Below are 15,229 nucleotides of genomic sequence, written 5' to 3'. Positions count from 1 at the left end.
TTTTTTGTTTATTTGAAGTTAACAATAGTTTTTATATGATTAAATCAGATTCCAAATACAGGCTGTTAGCCCCTGTGTGGTAAAGATTATTTTCCATTTGCAATAAACATACACTCTGCTTCTGCATCAAGAATGATAAGTTCCTCCTCTGTGATGCTTGCTCTTTGCCCTACGTATTAGGCATTTAACCACTTACTACCCTGTAATATTTCCCAAATAGCTATTTTGCATCGCTATCTAAATCTTGTTTTTTCATTCTAAATGTATGGATACCTCATCTCCCGGATTTTAGATCTAAAAGCAAGGTACAAGGGCAAGATACAATTCACGCTTTGGTGGAAAGAACCCTGAACTTGGAGTCAGGTTATGGACATTTGGACAACCTTTTTTTGAACCTCAGATCAGTCATCGGTAAAATGGAAATGCTAATACTGATTTCACTGAGTTCTTGTGGCCATCAAATTGTGCCTGTGAAGCTTTTGGTGAATGCTTGAGAACTAAGTCACTGCTAGATACTCCATTTCTTTGTGTCCTTCCCAGCAAGACCGTAGTAAACGCTAACTGAATAGTCACTGAATGAGTGAATGAATGGATATTTCAGAAGGCTGAAAAATTACAGTTTTCAATGATTTTTTTAAACCAGCAACTGAATCAAGGTGACTGGGACAACTTATGGGCGTGCTCCTTTGGTTCGTTTATCAACTCCGTGGCCTCTATGCCTGGCTGGCAGATCACAAGGCTGAATGCTCCTCTAAAGGGTGTGTCTGTGAGAACGCCTTTGCCCACACGCGCAATAGAAGTCCTACCTTCCTTAAAGTGGTTTAAACAATAGCAAGCTTATTATCTTACAGAACTCCAGAGAGATGGCAGTTCCAGGTTTGCTGAATACAGTGGCGCCACGATGGCATCAAGGACCCAGGTGCTTTCCTTCTTTGTGATTCAGCATCTCAACCTCCCAGTGTGTGGCCAGGGTCTCCCCTCTCCGTCCCAAGGGGCTACAGCCGTTCCAGATATCACCTGCGGGTATGAAGATGTCCAGCAAAGGAGAGAAATGTGCGCTCCTGTGCATCTTTTTATTTTTAATCAATGAGGAAAAGCTTTCCCAGACTAATCCTCAGGACTGCGTCAAGGTGCCAGTGCCTAAGCCAATCACTGTTAAAGAGAAGACCACTGTGATTGCCTTTGACTCATATGTTCCACCCCTCAGAGATGGGGAGGGGGGGAGGGGAGCTACCTTCCTTGAGCACGTGGGTGCAGAGTAAACATCACAAGGAGTGGGGGTGAGACTGGCTGTTGGGAGGCGATGCAAAGTGTCTGCCACACAGACAAGACCTGTTATTCTTTTCTAGCTGCGTTGAACTTGGACCTTATACTGATGGGCACTGGAGGGGCTTCATACATGGGAGAGCAACACTTACCTTCATCCGGGCCCACAGGTGTATCAGGCAGAGGAGAAGAGTTGGTACGTCTTACCCGTTACCTTTCATTGCACTTGCTGGGAGGAAGGAGTTTTGGCTTTCCAACTTTTCAGCTTTTCTGGGTGTAGGCTAAGAAGAGGTGACATAGAGTAAATTGGGAACCACTTGAGAACAAAGACACATTATCATCAACACCACCAGCTTCGTGGCCATTATTATTGTTGTTATCACCATCAGGGGGCCTTTATGAGATGCCCTCTTGTAGTGTCACCATCCTAGCTGGGAAGAATCATCTGGATCAACGTGACCTCGAGCCATACAGGATCTGGGCCTCAACCTTTGTTCTGAAGGGTCACACTTGACAGAGGACATTTGCATGAGGGACGCGCTCCCATGGGCGTCCAAGATGCTTTCCAGCTCCAGGCACCCGTAGGGCAGGCTGTGAGTTATGCTCAATCCCACCCACATCCCACCCCATGAGGTTTTTTTTTGTGGTTTTTTTCTTTTCTCTTACAAGACGATCAAACACCAATGGCTTATGACACCAGAACTGAAAGCTACTGCTTTGGGATTTACAATCTAAAAGAATTTAATAATGCAGATAAAAATGCTGGCAACATGCTGAGAACGGTATTGTTTTAAGTGAATAGACCAATTAAGCAATTCGATTATTTACTGGTCATAAACAAGTTCCCTTGGGGAAGAAATAATGGATAAACATAGGGTACCTCTTGGAATAAGAAAAATATCACCTTTCCTCAAATAATTCCAAAAACGCCTATTTGTTATATATACTGCATGTTCTTAGCTTCTACAACTAGTCTGATTGATAATCTTTGGCATCAGTAACTAAGTCACTCAAAAAAATGTTGGGCAATATGTTTATATTAAAACAAATTTCAGGGGCTTCACTGTGCCTGGTGGCGCAGTGGTTGAGAATCTGCCTGCCAATGCAGGGGACACAGGTTCGAGCCCTGGTCTGGGAAGATCCCACATGCCGCGGAGCAACTAGGCCTGTGAGCCACGATTACTGAGCCTGCGCGTCTGGAGCCTGTGCTCTGCAACAAGAGAGGCCGCGATAGTGAGAGGCCCGCGCCCCACGATGAAGAGTGGCCCCCGCTTGCCACAAGTAGAGAAAGCCCTCGCGCAGAAACGAAGACCCAACACAGCCATAAATAAATAAATAAATAAATAAACAAATAAAGCATGACACAAATTAAGCAATGTGAATACCATCAAGCTTTAAAAAAAAGAAAAAAAAAAAACAAATTTCATTTTCTAACCACTAAAGTACCTTACTCCCCTTATTTCTTATTTAATTACCAGTTGGCCTGGGGAGGGTGGAATCTACCTTACTGAAAAAAATATTTGTCATATATGCCCAATTAAAATTTCAGATTAGCAATTTTGAATTATTTGCATAAGTCATTTGCATCATTTGCATAATTTGTGCAGTTATATAAGAGTAACATTTATAGGATTGGTGTGGTGCCCTTTTCACTACATGCAATTCATAAATCCTTTATAATATAAATGATAAAATTAAAGCAGATTTCTCATTGGGAGTCAGTCTCTTTTGGTATAACTATCTTCAATGCAATTAGGTATTACATGAATTTTTCTAACGTGTCTTCACTCCCAGCTATACACGCAGTGCCACAAATAGAAGGGAAGTAGATTTCTTGGGAAAAAATGGAATTAAAACATGAAAATCTATGCAATATGAACTATTCCACTATTCTTTTCTCTAACGAGCAAAGTAGAGATTTATCTCTTATTTTTAAAGATTTTTCTTGTCAGGGCTTAAAATACCTTGAAACCAAATCACACCTTTATATAAAGCTGTTCACTTGGACTTAAAAATACACAAACCTGGATGTGGATTTTCAGCTGGTCCTCGTTAGGTGACTTTAATTCCTGCCTGGACTCCAGCATCCCTCTGCCACATGCCTTGCCTCCTTTTGACCATCTCTACAGACACCAGGAGTAAAAACTTCAGAAGGAAAATTATTTTTATTCAGTTTGATTTTTTTCTGTGGCAGAGCCAAAGAAGAGGCTGTTTCCAGGTGGAGGCAGGAGCACATCATTGGTGTTTAAGGTCAAAGTGTGGAGAGTGGGGACTTCTTTTCTCCTCTCGGGACAAGCAGAGCACTTCTCCTCATGGCTGCCTTTGCTGCTACGATTTCTAGGGTACCACCTACTCCCCAGGGCCCAGAAGGGAGCCACTGGCCCCAAGGGTGATGATGTTACTTTTGGGTAATGTCTCTGAACTCTGAAAGATTTCCCTCTCCTGTAACAACGCCTACATAGCACCATGTGTCTTACAATGAAGGAACCCAACATGCCCCTCAATGGCATAAAGATTATTTTAAGCTAAAAACATCTGAACAAACAGCAGCCACAGAAAGAAACCTTCTCTAAACTTATTTTGGGGACTTAAGCTGGAACTCCCCAAAAATACAGTTGTCATAAATCCCCTCTCTGGGAGATTTATAGCTGGAATAGAGACTAACCATTATCACTGGAATGAGTAACTGCTTAACAAACTTTATCTGAAACTGTCAGACCTTCCTTTGTTCTTCCACAGAAGATCTTTCTCTTTCCTCTCTCTCCCCTATTTAGTTGGTGTATAAACCCCTGTCTCTCGCTGTTCTGGGCCATTTCATCTAAAGGCTCCAGTGAATGTAAATAAACTTTGTCTTTTCTCCTGACGAGCTGAACTCATGTTGGAAGAGGAAGTTTTTCCTCCCAACAGCATCATCTCACTTAACCCTTACAACAACCCTACTGTAGTCCCATTTTCCAGGTGAGAAAACTGAGTCTTGGCAAGGTTAAGAAAGTTTCCCAAGGTCACACACTAGTTAAATGGCAGAGATGAGCTCTGAAAGCTGATTACTTGAAAAAAGAAAAACGCAGCCAATTTTCTTGACATGCTACATACACATGCAACACAACGCTGGTGGCCCGGAACAGCTGGGTGATGGGTTCTGTCTTCCTTTTCTCCTTGGATACTTGGAGCCATGATGGCAGAGCTGGACAAGTTGGAGGCAGCAGCCTGGTCCAAGACAACTCAGTGAAAGGAGGTTTCAGAGGGAGCTCATGTGAAATAAGAGTCAACTGAACACTGTGTTGTGTTAGTACCTGTGGTCCAGCTGCAAGGTGAGAAGGAGGAGGAGAGAAAGATGCCACACGTAAGCATGATCATTCTCCAGCTTAGAGGCCCAGATGTCTCCCTGAGAGATTATTTCTTGGACCAACGGTTCTCAACCTTATTCTAGTCATGATGCCTAACAAACACGAGGTTCTCAGGCACAGACCACTGGAGCTGCCATAGAGTGGTCTTCGTGGCTCATTAGTAACCATCTCCAGCCTCAGTCTCTCCCCCAGGGAAGCTCATTAGAATGGACCTGAGGGCTTCCCTGGTGGCGCAGTGGTTGAGAATCTGCCTGCCAATTCAGGGGACACGGGTTCGAGCCCTGGTCCGGGAAGATCCCACATGCCACGGAGCACCTAAGCCTGTGTGCCACAACTACTGAGCCTGCGCGTCTGGAGCCTGTGCTCCGCAACAAGAGAGGCCGCGATAGTGAGAGGCCCGCACACCGCGATGAAGAGTGGCCCCCGCTCGCCACAACTAGAGAAAGCCCTCGCACAGAAACGAAGACCCAACACAGCCAAAAATAAATAAATAAATTTATATAAAAAAAAAAAAAGAATGGACCTGAGTGAGAGAGACATTTTTAAAGGATAACACTTAATCTACTCATATATATATATTTTTATCTACTCACATTTATTGAGTAATAATAATGGTCGGTACTAAGAAAAGCTCTACAACTTTATTAGTAGTAATGTGCGTGTGACACACATTTCACAACTGATCCTGACACCCCAGGATTATAGAAAACCAAGAGTTTGGTTTAACCAGGAAAGTGCCACTTTGTACTGGGGTTAATCCTGTACTCCAAAAGGTAATGCCACCCAAAGTGGCAGTTATGCCTCTTTCCCTCTTCATGGTCTGAGCTCTCTGGGCATCTTCTCCCAGCCTTTGTTCCTTTCCACGTTTGCAAAGACAAACGCCAGCATGAAGGGGAGCCCCTGGCATAGAGCTATTACCTGCTTCCCTAGTCTTGAATATGGAGGACAAATTACAGTCAACAAAATAAAGTTTTCAAGCTACTGATGTATGCCTATGAAACAAAGATCAGATTTCAATAATCAAGAGGGAAACTTGGGAAAGTCTTAAAATGAGCAACGGCTTTTGTGGCCCTAGGGGTTGCCTCTGAAGAGGCAGTTAATCATCTGCCTGAACCGGGAATCGATTTCCATGACCTTTTGCTTCGGTCATCTTTCTCCTGCTGCCCCTCCTCTCCTACAGGCAAAAAGATGATAATGGGATCATTTCCTTCAGAAAGTAAACACTAATCTAAAGCAAGTGTATAACTGTTTGCTATTAAAATGACATCTTCTAGGGAAATTATGTTTAGGTATCAAAATTAGAAGGTTGTTATTTGGTATTATTTGTAGCTGATAGTATCTTCGTGTGTATCGGTTTATCTGATCTACTATAGTTTCTGTTACATTGTCTCACAGAGCATGTGGAATAAATTTCTTCTGGAAGAAGGAAAGTGCCCATTTCTGTATCCTGGATGGGTAGAGGTGGGGGGAAGGATAAGTTAGCTGATTAAACTTTCACAAGTCAGTTCACTGAGCAGAATATCTTGTATCCTCCAGAGCATATTATAGTCATATCTCTATTGACATGTCTGGAAATTGAACTCAAAATACTCAAAACTTGGGTGATTTCCTAAAGTTCTCTGATATCCTTGAAAACCAAAATCAACTCCGTTGTTTCTCAGACCCATCAAGAATTCACCGTACCTGCCGGAGAGGCCCACGCTCTTGGCCTTCTCAAGTTTCTCTTTGAAGAGACAAGAAACAATCCCTCCCTCCCCGAAGAGAAGTGAGAATGCATTTGCCTCTCAAGTTAAAAGGAGATGGGAGGTGTGGGGCGAGGTCAGGGAGCACTAGGGCAAAGGCCATGGCTGAACTTGAAACCCATCCAACAAATATGTGTTAATGTCCACTGTGCTTGAAAGACAGAAATCCCAAACCTAAAGGTCCTCACATTTCAGGGAAAATGAAGAGCCTTCCTTCTTTGCCGGCAACAAATTACTGTTTTCATAAGCAACATGAAACTTTCTTATGACTAAACTTTTCTTGGCCATGAGCAGCCGTGGCTGAGTGGATAATTACCTATTTAAACAGGGGCTGGTCATCTACTTGGTGATTTTTCAGGTGTCTTTGTCCAGGAAGGCTTCCTTGCGTTTCCAGCAGATGCTGACCATCCCCTCTCTGAATTCTTGTAGCACTCAGCGCTCACGTCTCAGCTTCACTATGTCATGTGGCGATGATCGGGTCATGAGGTCAGTTTCAAGGGGGGAAGATCACTCTGTTGACAGCACAATGGGAAGACAGCAGAGACAAGGAGACCAGAGAGATATAAAGCTCTTATAACAGAGAAATGATGAGGGTCCGAACGAAGGCAGCGGTAATAGATACGGAGAGGAAAGGACCAATCAATTTAACAGAAATTTAGAACCTAAAATCCACAGAATGTGGTTACTGGTTGTATGCGCAGACATGAGGGAAAGGAAGGGGGGGACTTAGATGATAGAGCCACATGCTGAGGCAGCGGATGTAGAGAATATGAAAGGGGCGAGGCCCTTAAGGAGTTCAGTGTTGGACATGCTGAGTTTGAGGTTCCGTGGAGGTGGGATGGACATGGGAGACAAGCGGCTGGGGGTAGGACTGGAGTTCAAAGACAGGTTCGGATGGAAAATGGGGACTGGGGCTTGGCATTGATTAGGGAGGTGTACTGCTCAGATTTCCCATCAAGAGAACCCGGTGCGAGGAAGTAGGCTGGCAGACAGACTTCTGCCCCTTCACCTTCAAGTGTGACAGGCTCACACTCACCACACTCGCCTTGGGCTGCTCCCACCCGGTGACCAAGCATGGCCATGCCTCACACGTGCTTCTCTAACACAGGCTTCCTCTGGGCTGTACTGGGAGCTGAGGTTCTCCCTACCCAACGTCCTTCCTTCCTGTTCTTTCATCGATGTCCATCAGCACAAAGGTCTAAGGCTCTCCCTCTCTCCTGTATCCCCTGCAGTCATTTCTCCCAACTAATCTCTTGCACATCTAATTCCATTTTGGTGTCTGCTTCTTGGAGATCCTGCACTCACCTAGGAGTCATCAATATATAGGTAGGTAATCACTGAAAGAATAGGAGTAAATTAGATATATCTGGGAGAACCTATAGGATGAGGGGGGAAAGGATTGAAATGTTAAAATGGACAGAAAAGGTTAAGGAGAAAACTAATCTTTAGGTAGTGACAAGAGAGGCTCTGGGGCTAGGCTGTCTGGGTTTGAATCAGGCTCCACTTCTTATTAGTATGTCCCTCTGGGCAGATTGCTTAGCCTTTCTAAGCCTCAATTTCCTTGTGTATAAAAGGGGGAAATATTAGTACTCGTTAAAGGTTTGTTAAGATCTAAATGCGATAATTTATATAAAGTACGTAGAAAACTACCTTCATATATTGAGGTCTCTATAAACGTTGGTTATTATCCTTATATTGGAAAAGAATATGAATAAGAATGAATATATGTATATGTATAACTGAATCACTATGCTGTACACCTGAAACTAACACAACATTGTAAATCAACTATACTCCAATAAAAGTAAAAAAAAAAAGTTGATTATTATCATCAGGCATAATGGATGGGGAGCCCCTAGAGTAGCCAGGAGTGGCCAGGGAAGGAAGAGGAGGGCCAGAATCACATACCACAAAGCCAAGGGAGCAGCAGTTTCCAGAAGGAAAACAGTTTCAAAAGTCATAAAGAGCCGTGAAGAATAAGGTGAAAAAATATTCAATAGGCTTGGAAATGAATGATGACTTTGGCAAGAGCTGTCCCCATGGTGTGAGGAAGACAGAAGCCAGAGGATGGGGATTTGAGGAGTGAATGGTGGGTGAGAAAGCAGAGGGAGTGATCCATCTCTCATCCTTCCAGAAGCTTGGCTTTTTTTTTTTTTTAAACAGTTAACTTTATTTTATTTATATTTATTTTTATTAAAAAAAATTTTTTTTATTTTTTGGCTGCATTGGGTCTTCACTGCTGCACGCGGGCTTTCTCTAGTTGCAGTGAGCGGGGGCTACTCTTCGTTGCAGCGCACGGGCTTCTCATTGCGATGGCTTCTCTTGTTGAGGAGCAGGGCTCTAGGTGTGCAGGCTTCAGTAGTTGCAGCATGCAGGCTCTTAGAGCATGTAGGCTTCAGTAGTTGTGGCACACGGGCTTCATTGCTCCGCGGCAATGTGGGATCTTCCGGGACCAGGGATCGAACCCATGTCCCTTGCATTGGCAGGGGGATTCTTTTTTTTTAATATTTTTTATTTTATTTTTTATTTTTTTTAACATCTTTATTGGAGTAAAATTGCTTTACAATGGTGTGTTAGTTTCTGCTTTATAACAAAGTAAATCAGTTATACATATACATATGTTCCCATATCTCTTCCCTCTTGCATCTCCCTCCCACCCTCCCTATCCCACCCCTCTAGGTGGTCACAAAGCACAGAGCTGATCTCCTTGTGCTATGCGGTTGCTTTGGCAGGGGGATTCTTAACCACTGCGCCACCAGGGAAACCCCCAAAAGCTTGGCTTTGAAGTCAAGGAGAGAGAGACCCTTGGACGGGGGAGCTCAAGAGTCCAAGAGGAGAGTCAAGCCTTGTTTATACACCGAAAGTAAAGTACCCGAGGACAAGAAGAGAAAGAAGTTTTGGATGGCAAGAGGTCTTTTGGAATTGGGAAAGAATGGGCTCTAGAGCACAGAAGGCTGAGTTAATCTGGCCAGAGAAAGGACGGTGATGCTCTGAGACCAAATAAGTAAAGATGAGGACACATTGAGGAGAGGTCAGAAGACAGGGACGTGAAGGCATTCCCAAGCAATGACCTCTATCTATTTTCTAAGGAAGTCTCCAAGGTTGCAGCTGTTAAAGATGAAGAGGGCAGAGGTGAAGAAGGCAACTTGAAGGAAGTGTGAAAAAATACGTCTTTTCCTTCTCCCCTAGAAGTGAAGGAAATCCTTGTTTACTGAGTACCTCCCCTATGTGTGCCCTGGGTGGGGAATTTTCACGTAGCTGCTGTCCTGAATCCCCACCACCCTGCGAGGTAGGTGTCCCCATTTCACAGATGAGAAAAGCTGAGGCTCAGAGAGATGGAGTCATTGGTCTCAGATGTAGGTCTAGCAGAATACTCAATAAATATTTGTTGAATGAATGGACTGCCCAGACCACGCTCTTTCCGATCTCCAATAGGTTGTAGGCTTGTGTGATGTTTTTGCCAGCAGCCTTTTGGCTATTGAGAATATCCTTATGTCGTTAAGCCATGGATCAGTCATAACTTCCAAAAAGTGTCGCAGTAATGAAAAATGCAAAAAGTGTCTGGACAAATACATGCCTATGCTTTATTTACCCCCAAACAGAAAAGCTACTTAAAAGATTACGACTGATTGGGAAATGAGATTTGGTTGGGCAAGAACACTTGAAGTTGCAGTTGCTAACATTCCCGTCAAGAACCTCCCTGAGAGTCAGAATTGATGTGTGGATTGTTTTTGTTTTGTTGCTAATAACATCTGGATGAAAATGCCTGTCAAAACATTTCACTGGAGGATTTAGGATATGCTTTCCAAGTCTACAACTGAAGGGCAGCCGCCGATGTCACTGTGCTGGCATTCACCACTTCATCTGGCTGAATGAAAAAAAACCAATTGTGTCTTCAAGATCACTGCGTATGCTTGAAACTTTTAAGTCAAAGTCTAATCTGTGTTCCTCTTGTAATTACACTGGTTGGAAAGAGAAGGGTACAAATAATCATTTAAGGTAATAAATGAATAGATCACTGGACTCCAAGTTCCTTTGGGAAATGTTCGGGTCTTGCTTAAATTCTCCAATATTCATTTTAGAGGATTAACACCATGCTTGGCACGCAGTGTGCGCTAAATAAATTCTTGCTAAAATAAACTGAACTACATCAACACACCGCAGACAGCAGAGTGGGTGGGGATCAGCGAACCATTTAAATCTGTTTCCGTTTTCTTCTAGAGCAGAGCACAGAACTGTCACACAAAGATGCTGTGTGTGTGAACACTTGAATTCATTATTGAGGTTCAAAATGAATTATTAATCCCTGAGAATAATCCAGAGGCAGGGTTGTCTGTCATTGTAGCCAGAGGAGAAAGTAATCTTCCTAAATTGTATCCTTTTTCCCCCTCTTCAAGCCTTTGTTTTTGTAGCTCTTTGGAGCTGTGGTTCTAATTCCCATTCTATCCCTGATTTACTGTTTGACCTTAAAATGAGTCACTTAATCTCAGTTAATAGCTTAAGTTTCCCCTTCAGTGAGAGTCAAAGGGGCCTGGCTATACAGTTAGCAAATATCAAGCCTCAAAAATTGGATGTGTTATTTAGTGCCATCCTTCATCTGTGTGAGGCTAACAGAAGTGAATCACGAATACAAAGCCCCATTCAAACGCTCTAGACTCCTCCTAAATTAGCCCTTGGAGGTTGTTCAGTCACTGTGTAGTGTAGGAAGAGGAGAAAGACAAGGAAGCTGGGGAAAGTTGCCCCAAACCCAAAGAAGATACCCTGGCAACAGAGAGCAACAAGAAGAAAACTCAGCTCACTAGTCAGGGTGACTGTAATCTCCTGATCAACAACTTGTCACCCCTGGAAAAGAATTAACTAGTCTCTGCTTTTGAAAAATAAATGAAAAAGACAGCTGTTCACTCCAGCCTCAAGTAAAGTGAAATAAGATGCAAGTTTACAGAATAAATCAATAATGCTATAATTATTCACATTTTCCCAGGATTTGCCACTTGCTTTCTTCAAATCCTAAGTACTCCCCAGAGACTTTAAATAAGATAAACTTTAAAGATTAGATTTATGCACTGTACTTCAATAGCAATCTGAAAGAAAGAGAAATGCACATCTTGTCAAAGAGGGTGATGGCTTAAGAAGTGAAGCAGAAAAAGGAGAAGTTACGATTTTCTCCACAAGGCTGCAGGTGCTCTCCTACATTTCCCAGGGAGGAAACAGATGCACAGAGGTGAAAGTCCAAATCCCTGTGGGAAAGATATAGAAGGGCCCTGGGTGGATGACCCACCTCTGTTACAACAGAACTTAGAGCACTTCATCCAATGGGTGGGCTCAATTGCAGTGGCCATGGTCACAGTGCACCCAACATTCTTCTAGGGACATAGGCCAATCCAAAACTTTGGAGATACTGCACTGCCAAACTCCTCTCTAGAGCAGGGGCCCATGCAAATTGAAGGGTCAGGGCTTCCCTGGTGGCGCAGTGGTTGAGAATCTGCCTGCCAATGCAGGGGACACGGGTTCGAGCCCTGGTCTGGGAAGATCCCACATGCCACGGAGCAACTGGGCCCGTGAGCCACAATTACTGAGCCTGCCCGTCTGGAGCCTGTGCTCCGCAACAAGAGAGGCTGCGATGGTGAGAGGCCCGCACACCGCGATGAAGAGTGGTCCCCACTTGCCGCAACTAGAGAAAGCCCTCACACAGAAACGAAGACTCAACACAGTCATAAATAAATAAATAAAAGAACGTGAATTTCTAAAAAAAAAAATAAATAAATAAAATTGAAGGGTCAGACCTTGAATCTGGCTACATCCTCTTCTCCTACTCTGTCACAAGCCCACATGTTGACCTCTACAAGCACCAGAAGAGTTCCTTTGGGTCCCCACCCACCTTGCCACTCAGCACACAGCACCATCTGTGCACTTACTGAGTAACAGATATAATGGATGGACACGTCAATCACATATGAAAACCTCTAAAGCTTCATTTGCAAGGGCTGTAAATCTTATATATAACATTCCTGAGTGACTGATGAGATGGGTTCTCCACACAGTATAACGCTTCAGGAATCTTTGTGATAATAGTAGTTTATAAATTTGTTTTCCTGTGACAGTATTTACAAGCTCCATGATTTACTGTAGAACTCAATAAATATTCAGCATGATAAAATGCTGAAATTGGAAGTAATGACTTGCCCATGGATAGAACAGAAACTGCTATTTCTCAATGTGTAGAGGGGAAAATGGAACCATTAATGACTCTATTTGAAAACAACAATATGCTATTTAAAAGAACAGTCCAATCTCACCAGTAACAAAATATTCCAATTGAATTTTACACAATGTTGGGACCAGGATGTCCTCAGTGGGTCCCTACCAATGGTACAGATCCCATGAGTAGCAATATGATTGCAATTTTTATTTCATTCATATGTCAAGGTCTACTATAAAGGAGGCAATCTTGGCTTCAGATACAGTTGCAACAAACAGCTCCTTCAAGTTAACTATTTGAGATAATTTCTATCCTCTTAAATTTGCTGAGACTTGTTTTGTGGCCTATCATGTGATCTATCCTGGAGACTGTTCCCTGTGCACTTGAAAAGAATGTGTATTCTGCTGTGATGGTGTTATCATCATATCTCTCCCACATAGAGGTATATTTTCCCCTTTAGGACTGATAAGTAATCTATGGGGTGATGTTTTGAGACCATGTGACTATCCTGTTACCTTGAACATTTCCCCCAGAGTTGATAGCCTCTATTGATGATTCTTGTCTGAATCAATTATTACATTGGGGATTGCAAAATGACAATTTTCTATTTCTTTCATTTCTTCTGTATTTATAACCTAGCAATGGAAGAAGAGTCCCCATCATTTACACTCTCTCTCTCTCTCTAATTTTATTGAGATAAAATTAACATACAATAAATTGCATACATTTAAAATGTATAAACTGATGAGTTTTGACAAATGTTTGTGAAACCATTACCATAATCAAGATAACAAGAATTTCCAACACCCCCCAAAGTTTTTTTTCATCCTCTTTCCTCTAACCCCATCCACAGGCAACTACCAATCTGCTTTCTGTCACTGTAGATTAGCTTTCACTTTCTAGATTTTATATAAATGGAATCCTACAGTATGTACTCCTTTTTGTCTGAATTTTTTCACTTGGCTTGATTTTGAGATTTAGCCATGTTGTTTGTGTGTTTCAACAGTTTGTTCCTTATTATTGTTCAGTGGTATTCTATTGTATCTCTCTTTTTTAAGTCTGCATAGGCTTATTAATTTTTTTTAATTCAAAGTGTTATATTCCCATATTCTTTTTTATACTTAATTTGTGTGTTTTGCACTTAATTAAAAATGTGTTCAGGAAACCCTGAAGTTCATTCCTATGGTACTTTGACATTAACCCCATTAGAGTTTGAGTATTTCTTTGCTTTATGGAACTACAAGATGTTCCATGTTTACCTTAAACCTTTATTGTACCAGACCTGAAATGAGCCATTTCTCAAGAAACCCTGGTTCCTTTTATTGGAGAATGGTAAATAGAAAACAAAATCTGAGTGCTAGATATGGTCATTTCTACCGGGATGTCATTGTTTTTAGGCCCTTTCAGTGGACAAGACAAACTAGGAAATCTCTTTTAAGAGAGAGAGAGAGAGAAGGAGGGAGACACTATTAGTAGCCTTTTTCATTAATTTTTTAATTCATTCCTTCTGTGTTTCATCATGTTAAAAAAAGCAAATACGATACATATTTAAAATTTTTCTTTCTTTTATAGACAAAAGTCGGCACATTATATACACTTTTGTACCTTGCTTCTCTTTTCTCTTAACAATATTATATTGGAAATCACTTCACTCAACCTATAACAATCTTCCTCAGTTTTTTTATGTAGATGTTCCATAATCTATTCTACCAGTCTTCTAAGGATGGATCGTTAGGTTTTTTCCTAATTTTTCTATTACAAAATTTCCACAGTGAAAAACCTTGTACATATGTTGTTTCATATAGATGGAGGTCTATTTTTAGGGTGAATTCCTAGAATTGGCATTGCTGGGTCAAGGGGTAAATGTATATATAGTTTTGTTAGAAGTTGCCAAATTCCCTTCCGTAGGGATTGGTAAAATATTTTGATGCACAATATTCTACTGTGTCTTTTAGAAATTTTATTCTTATTTTATATTCCCCACAATTTTTTGAATGTCCTCAAGGTACAATCTATTTATTTATCCTTGTGTGCTCCACAACACCTAACATAGTGTGTTGTTCATAGAAGGTTATCAATAAGTGCCGAATGAGTGAGTAAATGAATGAATAAATGAATTAATGGGCTCTTCTTTTCCATGATATCAGCATTGCTAACCCACTTGACAAGAAACTGGGACCTGACTAAGGTAAGAACATTTTTCAAGGCCACTCTACAAGTTAGCATAGAGGACGTGAAGGATTGATGAAAATGCAAGCAAGCAAGAAGAGGTGGGAGGCTAACCTTGAACTTCTGAAATAGCAAGCAAAATACATTTGATTAACCTCTACGGTGTGCCAGGCAAGGTAGATATAAAGTTTATGAAGATATGGTGATGATGTCATGGAGCTCAAGGAGCTTACAACCTAGTTATATCTATAGGAATACAGGATATACACACACACACACACAAACAAGAAAGGGCAGTGGGTCATAAAGATCAAATGGATGGTACAGACATTCTAATGCAACAGGAGTTAAGAGGATGGAAAACAAGATCTACAGTTTGGAATAAGGGAACGGGGACACAGTGAGCAGACTTCATTGAAGTCTTTTTTTTTTTTTTTTTAATTTTTATTTATTTATTTATTTATGGCTGTGTTGGGTCTTCGTTTCTGTGCGAGGGCTTTCTCCAG

At 41.8% G+C, this 15,229-nt stretch overlaps 1 long non-coding RNA gene across 1 annotated transcript; it reads right to left on the bottom strand.

Annotated features, from left to right (window-relative positions):
* Window positions 1–2,252: 2,252 nt before the first annotated feature.
* Window positions 2,253–15,138, bottom strand: LOC309615748. The gene is made up of 3 exons (XR_014237044.1): window positions 12,139–15,138; window positions 2,702–11,809; window positions 2,253–2,329 (listed from the first exon to the last, which is right to left on the bottom strand). It is a non-coding gene; the product is annotated as an uncharacterized lncRNA (long non-coding RNA).
* Between the last annotated feature and the right edge of the window lie 91 nt (window positions 15,139–15,229).

The sequence above is a fragment of the Balaenoptera borealis genome, assembly GCF_965194805.1.
Source record: "Balaenoptera borealis genome assembly, chromosome: 18".
Classification (NCBI taxonomy): Eukaryota; Metazoa; Chordata; class Mammalia; order Artiodactyla; family Balaenopteridae; genus Balaenoptera; species Balaenoptera borealis.
The sequence above is the reverse complement of the archived record's forward strand: the minus strand, read 5'-3'. Positions and strand labels throughout refer to the sequence as shown.